Genomic DNA, 15,214 nt, shown 5'->3' with positions numbered 1-15,214 from the left:
TATTAATATTTTGGGGCCGTGCCACACGACTCGTGGGTGGTCTTAGCTCCCTGACCAGGGATTGATCCTATGTCCCCTGCATTGGCAGTGTGGAGTCTTAACCGCTGGACCGCCGGGGAAGCTCCTGACTGATACCAGTGTCTGGGAAGGAGATGCTGGGACTTGGGTCATCCCATTGGTGAGTGTCAGTCAGCCCTGATTTCCTCCCTGGGGCGGGGTGGTAAAGCCTGTCCCACCACCCTGGGGCCACCCTGCCGCCGTCACACTGACGAAGCAGGAGGAGCTGTTGTTTCTGGAGCCTCCAGCTCAGCGTTGCCTGATGATTTGATCCTCCGGGGACCCCTGACCCAGAGAGAAACACTAGGTGGGGTGGCCTGTCGGCTGCTGCCTGGGAAGCCAGGGCTTTCAAATGACAGTGGTGTATGTGCCAGGAACCCAGGAGGGGCACGGCCTTGGGGAGGCGGGCAGAGCGGGACTGGAGGGGACCTGGGAGGAGGGCCACCGCCTGAGGACTGTGCCCCTGCAGTCCCTGTCGGAGCACCCCTGCCAGATGACAGGCCTTGATTCTTAGCTGCTGTTTCTTTCCTTTGCTCTTGGTGGAGAGACTCCTCTGTGAACCTTGAAACCCTTCCCTGGGCACCCCTGGTGCTTCTGCAAAGTCTTCCTTTCCTCTCTGTTGGCTTTTTACAGTTGCCACTGGCCCAGCTAGTGCTCCCTGAGCCCTGGGGTTGCCAGGGCCTGCAGAAGCAGCGTAACCAGGAGCTGGCGGTTCCCTCTTTCCCCTGCCAAGCACAAGGGGCTCTGGCACAGCACTTCTAGGGGCAGACATGGCCTGGAGCATCAGAGTCCATCCAGTGGGTCAGATCTGGGTCTGCAGCCACCTTCTCTCTATGGGACTCTGCCCAAGTCGCTTATCTCTCAGCTACCATCTCCTCATCTATAAAGTGGCCCTAACCCAGAGAGCAGCTGTGAGGGTCACAGGGCTCTGCTGTGTGGACCCTAGGCCCCAAGTGTCCCCAGACGGCCCTACCTTCCCATCCGAGGACTGTTTGCCAGTTCCTCCAATGTCGCCAAAGTACTGGATGACTTTCTTCATGTTCTCGGTCTTGCCGGCACCAGATTCTCCACTGCAGGTGGAGAGCGGGTGCAGACAAGTGACGGGCAGAGAGGGGAGTGGCTGCAGAGAGGCAAAGTGATGAAAGGTCCCAGCCATCGGGGCCGGCAGGGTGGGGCAGGAGGGGACTTGGGCCCCGAAACCCCTCACCCCGACTCAGTTTAGCAGATGCAGCCCTACCCTTGGAGAAGGCAGTGGCACCCCACTCCAGTGCTCTTGCCTGGAGAATCTCATGGGTGGAGGAGCCTGGTGGGCTGCAGTCCACGGGGTCGCTAAGAGTCAGGCACAACTGAGCGACTTCACTTTCACCTTTCACTTGCACGCATTGGAGAAGGAAATGGCAACCCACTCCAGTGTTCTTGCCTGGAGAATCCCAGGGATGGGGGAGCCTGGTGGGCTGCCGTCTATGGGATCGCACAGAGTCAGACACAACTGAAGTGACTTAGCAGCAGCAGCAGCAGCCTTACCCTGCTAAGCCCACTCGTTCGCAGACTGCAGATTTCCATACAAAGTCCCCCCAATTAATTCTAAGAAGGCTTAATTACATGTGTAAGACACAGACCTAATTACATGTCTATAGACTGAGAGGCAGGAGGGACACTTATGTGATTAGCATAGACTGATTTTCACGCTCTGTAGGGAGGGACCTGTCAACAGGAAGATGTAATTAGAAAACACTTAGAAACTCAACATTTGGCAACACCCTAGCCGTGACACCTGCACGGCTGCAGTGGCCGGCAGATGAAGAAGAGCTAGGATCCCGTCAGGTCCGAGGCTACACACCTGCCGCTGAAGCCCACATCCTTGCCAAAGGGCCCAAGAATTTACCAGCCCCATCTCAGGAAACTGCCTAGTCGTAAGCAACATCAAGATAAATAGTAACAATAATAAAAATCACTTTGTACTGTATGGTGAAGATGGCATAGGGAATGGTTAAGGGTTGACTTGAGTTCTGGACATTATTTAGCTTGTTTCCCATGTTTTTGTAATGCTTAAATGAGACGGGATGTGAGGTAGGGTTGGTACTTAGCAAGCACACTCACTGAGCAATATTAAAAAAAAAATCTTCAGTGGGTGATGAGGGATCAAGGTTGGGACTGGGTAGCACGGGGGTCTTATGCATTTGGAGCCCCAGCGGCAAAGGGATTTTTCTAGCCCTGCCATGACTGCCCCGGCGGCCCCGTACTATCCCCACCCCCACACGCACCCATGAGCCTGTCGTGGTGGGTGCTATCCGAGATGGAGAAGAGGTGGGGTGACATCACCATGCACGCTTCTTGCCTTCGTACATGTTGGCCACGTGGGCCCCGCGGATGGGCAGCCACCGGTAGGGGCTGAGTGTCATGCAGAACAAGTCCGAGTAGGTCTGGTGAGAGGAAAAGAAGAGGATTATCTGGCCCTTCTCCTGACTCCCCCTTCCCTCTGGACCCCGGCCCATCGCAGAGCATCCTGGCTGGAGCATCCTGCCGTCCTGGAAAGATTCCGTGATGCTCTCTCTGAGGGCAGAATCTATGTCTGAGTCTTTATCCAGTAGGCAAAACCAGTCTTCTCTTTAATATGTATCTGTTTCATTTTCTTTTGGTTTAATTATTGGGTTGGCCAAAATTTCATTAGGGTTTTTTTTGGTAACATCTTACGGAAAAACCAGAACGATCTTTTTGGCCAACCCCAGGATCTGACTTGATAACATAATCGTTTCTATGGACAAATACACAGCAAAAAGTCCCCCAGCTGCTCAGCGCCTGCCCCCTCCTCCCAGAAGGAAGCACCATGTTGGTTTCTAATATCCCTTTCTCATAGTATACAAACAAACCCAGAGATATGTTCTTGTCCCCTCACCTTGTTCTTAAAGCAAACAATTGTTTTCTATGATACAGATTATTTTTTATTTTTTTAACGGAAAAGTTTTTTTGAAGTATGGTTGATTTACAACATTCTGTTCATTTCTTTGTACGGCACTTTGTACGGCAAAGTGATTCAGTTATACGTATATATTCTTTTCCATCATCTTTTCCATTATGGGTATCACAGAATATTGAATATAGTTATCTATACTGTCCGGTAGGAACGTGTTGTTTACCCGTCCTATGGATAATAGCTTGCATGTGCTAATCCCCAAGTCCTGCTCCTTCCCTGTCCCGCCCCGCACCCATCCCCTTTGGCAACTACAAGTCTGTTCTCTACGCCTGAGTCGGCTTCTGTTTTGTAGACATGTTCATTTCTGTCGTATTTCAGATTTCACATAGAAATGATACATGATACTCTTTTATATCTTGATTTTTGGATTTTCTTCATGGGAGAGGTTTTCCATGACAGTTCATGGAGTTCTTTATGGACACGATCTGCCAACTGGTGGGCAACAGGGATTGATCTACTCTTAAGAAGATACTCTTTTACCCTATGGCAATTTTTTTCAGGAAATCATTCCATTTTTTTTTTAAATCAGAAAAACCAGTGAAGTAGTGAAAGAAATTATTTGAGGGCAGAATAGGTGAGGGCAGAAAATGGCCAAATTCATGGGTCCCAAGCTTCTCCTGGCAGACATTCACACTGACCTCTTGTGTCTCCACTCTCTGCCTCTTTTCATGTCAACTCGAAAAGTTTCCATTTTGTATTCCAAGTGGGGATACACACCCTCAGCTTCTCCTTAGCAGAGCTGCATTATATTGCATTTTTAAAAGGAACCTTATTAAATAGAAAGCGACCCAAAGAAAGAGGAGCAAAGAGAAGAGGCAGAGAACCCACGCAAAGACGTAAGAGGATGACGCACTGTGTCTCATCCGGGATCCAGCCACCGAGTCGCTCTTTCCCTCCAGCCCTCTCCTGGGGGTTGGGGTGGGGCAGAGAGAGCAGAACAGAAGCGAGTTCTGTCCCTTTTTGGGCCAGAATGAAGAGGAGAGGCCCCCACCACCCTCGCAGGAGGGACACGAGAGGGCGGCTGCCCTGCCTACCCCAGGTTTTCAGTCAGTGGTTCAACTGAGGTGTTGGATTTAAGAGGAGACTCCTGCCCTGGTACCTCAGGCCACTGTCCACAGAGCCTGCAGTCCCTTAGCCCAGAGTCATGGTGTGGCCACCCTTGGGAGCGAGGGCTCAGCTGCAGAGGGGCTCTGAGCAAGCCCAGGCCCTGAGCTTGGCCTTGAGCCCACACGGACATTCTCTGCCCAAGCTCAAGGCGCAGCCAGGCTGCGGATGTGGCTTTTCCCAGAGTGAAATCCAGTGATGCCTCACCAGCCTGTGGCCCTATCAAATGACCCCAAGAGCTTTCCAGAGATCCTCCAGCACCGCCTGTAGCTCTGGTGCTGCCGAAGGTCTGAATCTGGAACTGAAGCAGTATTGAAGTAGGGCAAGGGGAAGAAGTAAGCGGCAGCTCTCTTGACTGTCACCAAAACCCAGGGAAGGGAAGTCCCCTGACCTTGAAGTGGGGCCCCAGCTCACCCAGTCCTACCAGATTGCCTCTTTCTTTTCTAGTAAAGACATCTAGAGAGGCAGACACGTGGGTTGTTGGGGAGGAGAGAGGCCGAAGAACCGCAGCCACCCCCTCCTCCCCCTCCAGCCCTGACACTTACACAGATCCTCGTGTTGACGTAGCATTGACGCAGATTGTCCAGGATGCTGGCCTCGTTCAGGAAGGTCATGTCCGCCAGGTTGCTGGTTTGGTAGAATTTGGGAGGGTTCATCTGCTGGATGTCATCTTCCTTCACGATGAGCGTCTGAGGGTCAAAACACAGCACGCGCATCAGGACATAGAACTGTCTCAACACCACGGCGGCATCGGGCAGAGTACCACCCGCTCTCTGGCTTCAAGAAAAAAACTGGATCAGTGGGTCCAACTCCCAGTGCAGCCATGTCCCGTCGACGTGGGACAGGGAGGAACATCCACGGCCCTCTGAGCTCTAGGTGCCTCCCCTCTGAAGTAGGGACGGCAATGGCTTCCTTGGCTGGTTGCTGGGAGGATTATATGGGCTGAAGCGGCATCAAGTAAAAAGACCTTGATGTTCCCTCCCTATATTCAGACCATCTCTGACCAGTGCTTCTCTTTCAGCCAAGTCCATTCTGGTAGCTGAACTTGCTCATTGATCCCAGGGACCCTGTGCAGAGATGTGACTCTTGCCCTCTGCCTTGAGAATTAGTGGTGGTTTCTAAATAGCAGTGAACGTTCCCATTAAAAAAAGACATTCCCCTGCTCCTAGTAAACCACCTTGAAGGATAAAATTGAAAGCAAGCTAGCAAACAAGACCAAAAAACAAACAAACAAACAAAAACAACCCAACAACGATGAGCCATATATATTTTAGGGTATAAATAATACAACAAATTCCCATCCCCACTCTGCACCCCAGCTTTTCCCCTGTAAATGTGAACTAGCGCCAGCTCTTGTGTGGCAGCGACTGGGGCCAAAGCTTGAGACATGTGATCGGGAAAACAAATATCTTTCCGCTGCCTGAAGCCTGAGATGTGAGGCTCAAACACCAACTGGGATTTCTGGGACTTTTAATAATTTATGAGTTCAACAGGCAGATAATTTGAAATCTTGACGGTTCTGGAAAATACACCCAGTAATGGTCACCACGCCCACAGTAAATCCAGCTAGATTTCTTTCAGGGTCCATTTCTGGTAGTTTCCTGATCTCTGGGCCTCGCCCACAGGCAAACACTTGTCTTTCAGCCCCAGCAGAGAAATGGAGTTCTGTGGCTTTATCATTAAGAGCCAGATGAGTCGATCTTTTCTGTCCCAAACCCTGCTGTATGCGTGTCTACCGCAGATGCTCCCAGAAGTTGTGTTGTCCTTAAACTGTACCCAAACTGGGGCCTCTGGCGCTTCGCTCTCATCATCCATCATTCCTGGCAGCACTGCAGTGTCCTGCCCTTCTGAGAAGGATGCTTCTCCTGCACGTTAATCTTGACTTTCGTATTCAAACCCACTGGACCCCAGCTGTAGCCTCATTTTCCTATGGCCACTCCTCTCAAAGAGGGGCGAGGCACAGAATAAAGCTTAGATATCTCAAGTTCTGATCATGGAAGGTCTCTGTCCCCTTATCCCTGAAATTAACCAAGCACTGATCCCACACACCCCCCACCCCCCACAGTCCACGTGGAAAATGAGGTGATGCTGTAGAAGGGGCATGGATGTTGGAGCCAGATACAGTAAGCTCTGGGGTATTTTTTTCCCCTAGATTTATCAGTTTTATTTTTTTTTTAACTTTTAATTTTATATTGGAGTATAGCCAATTAACAATACTGTGATAGTTTCAAGTGGACAGCAAAAGGACTCAGCCACACATATACATGTATCCATTCTTCCCTAAACTCCCCTCCCATCCAGGCTGCCACTTAACATTGAGCAGAGTTCCCTGTGCTGTATAGGAGGACCTACCTTTTTGACATCTGTTTTAAACACAGCAGAGTGGACATGTCGATCCCAAACTCCCTGTCTCTTCCCCCGACTCCTGTACCTGGCAACCCTAAGTTTGTTCTCTGTGAGTCCAGATGCAGCAAGCTTTGAATCTGAATTCATCATTCACTGTCTTTGTAGCTGTAGGCAAGTTACCTAAAATCTCTTTAATCTTCTGCAAAACAGGGTTCATACATCCTACTACCATAAGGTTATTAAAAGCATTAAGCAAAATATCCAGTGCCTCCCCCAGGAGTTTGCTCCAGGTGAGGGGTCTCCTAAACCAAATTTTCTAGCCACTCTCTGAAGTCAATCCTTGTAGCTGGACAGAGTGTGGACCAACGCAGAGAGCTGTGCTAGTAAACCAGCTATACGGGGGGGAAAAATCCATGATTTGCACCTTTTGTCATTTCCACCATGGCTGACACCAGGATGCCAAAGGTTTAACGACCACCTGCAAAGCCCCTGAATGTTTAGAGTTGGATCCTTACAAGCCAGGACAAGGCAGCCCCAGCTCAGCACCACCATGCAGCAACGGGCTCAGTGCCACCATCTGTAGCTCATGACACTGGAGAGCTCACCTGGGTTGCCCAGGGTATTCCAGGTCCTGTCTCACAGCCCTCACACCATCATGGGCATGTAGCACAATTTCCTGATGGATGTGATGCTCCTTCTCACTCTTGATGGGATGCTCCTCCTCACTCTTAGAAAACTGATTCCACGTGAGAGCTGTCTGGGGCTTTAAAGATAAGTAACTGTCATGATGGGCTTCCCAGGTGGCTTAAGTGGTAAAAAGTCTGCCTGCAAATGCAGGAGCTGTAGGAGATGCAAGTTTGATCTCTGGGCCAGGAAGATCCCCTGGAGGAAGACATGGCAACCCACTCAGTATTCTTGCTTGGAGAATCCCATGGGCAGAGGAGCCTGGTGGGCTACAGTCCATGGGGTCGCAAAGAGTCAGTTGGACACGACTGAAACCACTGAGCGCACACACACACACACACAACTCTCGTTACGATCTCTTGCACACATTCACTGTTTTACAGAGCATACAAAATACTCTCATGTCATATCACATTGGAATCTCTACTGTGATAAAACCAAAGGTCAGAGAGGGAAAGCGTTTTGCTTAGGGCCCCACAAGTTGAGTGTCATTGAGTCTGCACTTGAACCCAGCACAGGGGACTCAGAGGCATCAGCTTTTCTGGCCACGGTGCCTCTTGAGTCCTGGGGGTCCAGGACTCAAGCTCAGTTTCATCCTGAGGATCATTTCCCACCCAGCTTGTTGGTGATCGTCTTCATGGTGACTTGGTCACCCTGTTCAGACTGGTTCTCCCCAGCAATGAAGCCCTCCTTCTCATCCTTGACCCAGCAGGACCTCTTGATGTCATAGGGCTTGTTCATGCCTTCGATCCTCCCCTTATCGGGAGGTACCAGGAAGGGCATCTGGTCCACATTAGCCCCACATTCACCTTTGTGTGCACCGGGCATCGTGGCTCAGCTGAGGGAGGAGCAGGAAGGAGCCACCGGTGGGAGCCAGGGCTTCCCTGGGTGCCGGAGCAAAAACAGGATGGTTTGCCAAGACTGTAGTACAGGCTGGGGCTGCTTCTCTCATGCCACTTTCATTGTCTTGGTGCTATTAGGTCTTAATAACTAAGAATAATGGCTTCCAAGGTGGTGCTAGTGGTAAAGAATCCACCTGCCAATGCAGGAGATGCAAGAGGCGAGGGTCAGGAAGAACCCCTGGAGTAGGAAGTGGCCACCCACTCCAGTATTCTTGCTGGGAAAACCCCATGAACAGAGGACCTGGTGGGCTACAGTCCACTGGGTTGCAAAGAGTCCAGCACGATTGAGTGACTAAGCACACACATACCACTGAGAATAACAAATAAACTGATAGCTCCTCAGAGTTGTGTACCCCCAGCCACCACACAATGCTTCTGCGTCTGTGGTTCCATATGCCCCCACACTAAGGCTGTGAGGTAGGGTTCAGGGATTTGATGTTACGGAGGAGAAGATAAAGACCAAGAGAGGTTAAAGCATGGACTTTTAACCATGAAATGGGACGAGAAAACAATTACCATTTGGTTTTCATTTTCCCGTAAGGTCTGAGCAGAGGCCACAAGCCACCACAGTCCTGCTCTACTGTGGCCTGTCCCCAACAGAAATCCCACTATTCTCCTTTCACGGTAGCATGGCTGCAGGCATCTCTAAATACGACTTACACTCATCTCAGCTTCAAAATGATGGTCTCGTGAGACCCTCACTTAGAAGTTATTATTTAAATCTACTAACAGTAAAGTCTACTTTGAAATGCTATATCAAAAACTGATTTTTGAAAATATTTTGATAACTGAATTTTAATACCCCTGGTTTCCTTTGTGACCCTGCATAGTTTATTTTGTGCATTTAAAAACACTAACCTGAGCAGAGGGCCACAGGCTTTGTCAGATGCTAAGTGAGTCCCTGGTGCTGAATAATCACCCCGGCTCAGTGATTCTCTCTCTTAAGATGAGGCCAAAAAAAAAAAGATGAGGCCAGCCGGGAGTCAAGGCTGGGCCTCTTGGTTTCCAAATGCAGACAGTCTCTCAGGAAGGCAGAGGACCGGGGACTTTTAGTAGCAGAGAGAAGTCAGGGGCATCCCAGTCTGTCTTGAGGGTGAAGGACCTACTGGAAGGTTGGGGGAGCAGGTGGTTCTGAGCCCCTTTGCCAGAAGTGCTGTTCTCAAGCCAAGGGGACAGCCTTCACCTTTAAGCTGGAGACGGAGGCTCTCACAGTGGTGCTCCTGGGCCTCCTGCTGCACTGAAGTATCCTTGGGGGAGCTCCAGCATTCCCTGCCAGTTTTCCAAAAGAGGCCGAGTCGGAATAGGAAAGTGATGGAGGCAAAGTCAGACGCGTTCTCCTCTTCTCACCTCAGTGTGGTGTCCAGGTTAGAGAGTTCTGACTGAAGCCTGGGTTCTCCAACCCTTAAGCTGGTCCATTTCACAGAAAATGAGAATGAGAGAAGGGGTATCAGGGGTCCTGTGCCTTTGTGGACCACTGACTTCTTTGTCCATCTGGCGATGTCTGTGCTCTCATTGGACAAAACTTTAAATTCAGGTAATAAAATGAATAAGATCACCAAGGAAACAAATGACATCGACATGTAATGAACACAGTATTAAACATGCATGATACGGCAATACACGCACTTCTTTATGAAGGTATCTGGTAACACGATCTAACAGTGAAGGAGGAAACAGAACAGGCTCCATCTCGAAAGCAGGACTCTATCTTGGACCGGACTGTGGGCTTTGAGCTATATGCCCAATATCTATGGAAAGGACATACCAACTGGAACATCTGGCCCCCAGAAGGAAGAGCCCCGGGGATCTCCGTTGCCTAAAGAATACCCTAATTATCTGTGTAACCCAATAGAATCATACATTGTATTATGCTTATTGGGGTATGACCACAGGCCTATTGATAATTACTCCTCCACTGTTAACTACCTAGGCTTAAGGCATATGATCATGGGTTAACTTTGATTGTATCTTTCTTTTTCCTTTGTTCAGACTAGTTTCAGGGAACCTTATACACTTAGGGTATATAAGACTTTCACAAAAACTGGTTGGGGTCCTTGGCTAAGAGGAGACTCTGCCTTGGGCCCGCCGGTGTAATAAACTGCACTCCACTATCTGCATTGTCCGTCTGAGTGAGTTTGTTTCCCGGAATGTGTGGCTACAACAACAGCAGGTCTAGTAACTTTCATTTTAAAGCAGGCGTGAGAATTAATCTTTTGAGCTCTCTGCAATAACTGTGATATATGAAAATACTGGTGATTTCCTTTGCGGACAAAGTCACAGGTACTGCTAATACGACTGTGATTTGTCACCTGTGTTAAAAAGGTGGGGGAGATGCTACATTTCGGGTAAAGGTGGTGAACATCATGATGCAATTGTTCTCCTGCTGAAGACCCCCAAGCCCAGGGTAGGAACCCTACCCGATCCCCCCGGAGTCCCATCTCTGGTGGAGAGCATGGGGCTGGGAGGTCCCCGGTAGCTTTGGACTGTCTTCCTCCAGCATCTAGGAGACCAGGCTCTCAGCTCTGCCACAGTCACCCTGGGCAGCTCAGTGGCCTCGCTGGGCGTCCCCCACCCCCTTTCTGGAAGAGACGCTGTCTCTTCATAAACTTTCTCTTGCCATTTGCTGTCCCTGGCGGGATGATCGCACTGCCTTTCTGCGGTCTCATTTTAGTGGTTCTGATTGACATAGATGGAAGTCACCAGGGAGATGAGACCAAAATCCACATGAAAAGAAAATGTGAGTATCCACAAGGTCAGATTTTTAAAATGCATTAGATTTGTCTTGAAAACAGAACAACTTCTCCTGTCTCTGTGCTGGGTTCCTTTTCAATCGTCCTAATTGGGGAGGAGGGGCCAGAAATTCTCCTTTGTTTATTCCAATTAAGTTGCTTGTATTTTTTTTTTTTTAATGGTGGTTTTGCCACAAACCACAGGTGGCCCTTGTCCTGGCCTGGTGGCCTGGGGCACAGATCCCTGGGACCAGGAACCCTGAGGGCCATGCAGGCCTCTGACACCAGGAACCACCCCTCTCAGGAGCCACCAGCCTCCTGCTCAGTTGTGACCGCATCTTCCAGGGCTCCCTGCATGTAAACAACTCCTGCTCCCTGCCTCCCAGACAACTGCTTTTCCCAGGCATCTTTGATAACAAGATCCAGTTTTCAAAACCACAAACCACAAAACAGAGAAAAAAATCAGTGCATGGGATGCAAACGCTCAAAGTGTCTTAAGAGGAGGAGAGATGCATTGCAGAGTGTGGGAAGTGGGTGGCGGGGATTGAACCCAGCTCAAGTCCAACATCCCCGCCATCCCCTGGTGGGAGCCGGATGGTGCAGTGGAGTGGGGCTGATCTGGGTTCAAGCCCCTCTGTTCCTGTCTCGCTGTGGAATGAGGCAGCTCTCTCCTGTCCCCTAGGTCCAGAGCCCCGGGAGCATTGAGTGACGTGCCCACTCTGCAGCCCCTCAAGAAATGCCTCCTCTCTGCTCCCCCTTGTGAATCTCTCATTGTTACATCTCCTTTCCTTGGGTGGCTTCTCCATGGCACCCCCTCCCCATTCCCCACCTCCCCCAGCCCCCTCTGTGGTACTCACCTGAGGTCACACTGGAAGAGATTGGGTCCCCCCAGAGGCTGGCCTTTCCCTTTTATACCTGCCCTGCAGGTCTGAGCCAGCAAAACTTAAAAAAGAAGAAAAGAACCCCTCCAGGGCTCCAGTGGGCTCAGTAGGCCTCCCCTTCCAGGGCTTGACTGGATGCTCCCAGGTCCCTCTGCGGGGATCAGTGAATGCCCTGCTGCTAGGACATTTGCCTTCCTCCCAATGCCCTTGTGGGAAAACTGATGACCCCAGCCCAGGGGTGTAGGCTGTGGGCAGAAATCAAAGAGCTGGCTAATGAGTTTTCCTCTTAAAACTGTAATTGCACCATGCAGGGGGCTTACGCTCAAGGAAGAAGACATGGGTGGGCTCATTCAAGGCCCTAGGCATGGATAAGCCTGGATAACAGCTGGTTGATGACTGTCCCTTTCATATGCTCAGGCCAGAAGTGTGAGCTTGGACTTCCCTCATCTGATCATGGCTGTGGGCCCCCTCCAGCCCACCATGGCCAGCAGAGCCCACGGGGCACCATGGTACAATGGCAGCTTTGAGTTCTGAATCTTGACCTCTAATTCTTCTGTGGTTTTCCTTGTTCTCCAGGCCTTGAGCAAGTCCCTGTCTTCTCAGGGCTTGTCTTTTCCATCCATAAAAGAGGATGGAAGGACCTTAAGAGTCCTTCTCTGATGGCTCAGATCGTAAAGAATCCGCCTGCAATGCAGGAAACCTGGGTTTGATCCCTGGGTTGAGAAGATCCCCTAGAGGAGGGCACGGCAACCCACTCCAGTATTCTTGCCTGGAGAATCCCCATGGACAAAGGAGCCTGGGGTCGCAAAGAGTCAGAGCCACTAAACACAGCAGGAGTCCTTTGTGACTTTCTCAAGCCCAGAGACAGCCTCTGGGTCTGGAGGGAGAAACTTGCCCAGGGAACTTCCTTCTGCAATCACCCCATCTCCACCCTCTGATCCCTAATTCACTATTCTTTTAATTGATAAAGAATTTAATGTAACATAAAATTAACCATATTAAGTAACTAACTCAGTGGCATTTAGTATATTCTCAGTGTTCTGTAGCTGCTTACCACCTCTATCTATTAACAGTTTGAAAACATTTTCATTAACTCAAAAGGAAATCTACAAACCATCAAACAGTTTCTCACCCAGCCCTAGGCAGTCACCAGTCTGCTCTCTGTCTTTATGGTTTTAGCTTTTCTAAGAATTTTAGAAGTAAAACCATACGACGGCATACAATGACTTTTGTGCCTGGCTTCTTTCATTTAGCATAACGGTTTCAAAGTTCATCTACACTGTTGAATGTATCAGCACTTCGCTCCTTTTTAGGGCTGAATAATCCTCTTTCTCTTTGTTGGACCACAGTTTCTTTATCTGTTCATCCACTGATGGATATCTGGGTTGTTCCCACCTTTATTTTATTTTATTTATTTTTTTGTTTGTGTCAGTTCTGTGTTGGGGCACATGGGATCCTCGTTGCATCACGTGGGATCTTCCACTGTGGCTCACAGGCTCTCTGGTTGTGGTGTGTGGGGCTCTCAACTGCGCCGCAGCTTGGGAGATCTTAGTTCCCTGACCAGGAATTGAACTCATGTCTCCTGCATTGCAAGGCAGATTCGTAACCCCTGGTCTACCAGGGAGTCCCTTGTTTCCACCTTTTGACTGCTGTGCCTTGTGCTGCTCTGAACAAACGTGCGCCTGTGTTTGTTTTCCATTCTTTTGGATATTTCCTTAGGAATGGAATTGCTGGGCCATTTGGTAATTCTATGTTTAGTTTTTTGAGGAATCCCCAAACTATTTCCACAGGAGGCTAAATCATTTCACCTTCTCACCAGCAGTTCACAAGGGTTCCAATTTCTCCACATCCTCCCTAACATTTGGGCTTCCCTGGTGGCTCAGGTGGTAAAGAATCTGCCTGCAATGCAGGAGACCAGGGTTCAATCCCTGGGTCAGGAAGATCCCCTAGGGAAGGAAATGGCAACCCATGCCAGTATTCTTGCCTGGAGAATTTCAAGGACAGAGGAGCCTGGTGGGCTACAGTCCATGGGGTCACAAAGAGTCGGACTCGACTGAGTAGCTAATACACATCCATCACTAACATTTGTTATTTTCCTTAAAAACAAAAATAAAAACTATGGACATCCTAGTGGGTGGGAAGTGGTATCTCATTCTGGTTTTTATTTAGATTCCCCAAGGAGATCCAATCAGTCCATTCTAAAGATCAGTCCTGGGTGTTCTTTGGAAAGAATGATGCTAAAGCTGAAACTCCAGTACTTTGGCCACCTCATGCGAAGAGTTGACTTATTGGAAAAGACTCTGATGCTGGGAGGGATTGGGGGCAGGAGGAGAAGGGGACGACAGAGGATGAGATGGCTGGATGGCATCACCGACTCGATGGACGTGAGTTTGAGTGAACTCTGGGAGATGGTGATGGACAGGGAGGCCAGGCGTGCTGTGATTCATGGGGTTGCAAGGAGTCGGACACGACTGAGTGAATGAACTGAACTGATGCCTGATGATGTTGAGCATCTTTTCATGTGCTCGTTGGTCACTTGCATATCTTTGGAAAAATGTCAAGTCCTTTGCCCATTTTTAAATTGGTTTGTCTTTCTGTTGTTGAGCTGGAAGTGTTCTTTATATATTTTAGATACTGGACCCTTATCAGATATATGATTTACAAATATTTTCTCCCATTCTGTGGGCTTTTTCAGTTTTTGATAATGTCCTTTGATGCACAAAAGTTAATTTTATTTATTTTTTCTTCTTTATCTATCTTAAATTTTTTTGCAGTGTAGTTGATTTACGACATTGCGTTCATTTCCGCTGTCCAGCAAAATGACTCAGTTATACATGTATATTCCTTTTCGTGTTCTTTTTCATATGGCTTATCACAGTATATTGAGTATAGCTCACTGTGCTATACAGTGAGGGAAGTAAAATTCTCTCGGTTGTGTCTGACTCTGTGTGACCCCATGGACCATACAGTCCGTGGAATTCTCCAGGCCACAATACTGGAGTGGGTAGCCTTTCCCTTCTCCAGGGGATCTTCCCAACCCAGGGATTGAACCCAGGTCTCCCGCATTGCGGGCGGATTCTTTACCATATGAGCCACAAGGGAAGCCCAAGAGTACTGGAGTGGGTAGCCTGTCCCTTTTTCAGCAGATCGTCCCGACCCAGGAATTGAACCGGGGTCTCTTGCATTGCAGGCGGATTCTTTACTAACTGAGCTATCCAGGAAGCCCTATCCAATAGGATCTTGTAGTTTATCAATCCTATTAATATATTTACTAGTTTGCATATGTTAATCCCAAACTCCCAATCTTTCCTTCCCCCACCCCCCAAAAAGTTAATTTTAATGCAGTCCAACTTATCTGGTTTTTTTTTTTTTTTTTAATTTTGCCACCCTGTGCTTTTGGTTTCGTATTTAAGAACCCACTGCCAAACTCAAGGTCATGAAGATTTGTCCAGCATTTTCTTCTAAGAGTGGTACAGTTTGAACTTTTACATTTAGGGTTGATGCCTCGATTCACTCTTATTTATTTATTTTTTGGCC

The 15,214-nt window shown here is 49.0% G+C and overlaps 1 pseudogene; it reads right to left on the bottom strand.

Annotated features, from left to right (window-relative positions):
- Positions 1–8,012, bottom strand: part of LOC113883988 — a 44,899-nt pseudogene extending 36,887 nt beyond the window's left edge.
- Between the last annotated feature and the right edge of the window lie 7,202 nt (positions 8,013–15,214).

Source organism: Bos indicus x Bos taurus, chromosome 25, assembly GCF_003369695.1.
Source record: "Bos indicus x Bos taurus breed Angus x Brahman F1 hybrid chromosome 25, Bos_hybrid_MaternalHap_v2.0, whole genome shotgun sequence".
Taxonomy (NCBI): Eukaryota; Metazoa; Chordata; class Mammalia; order Artiodactyla; family Bovidae; genus Bos; species Bos indicus x Bos taurus.
This window is presented reverse-complemented; position numbering and strand designations above follow the sequence as displayed.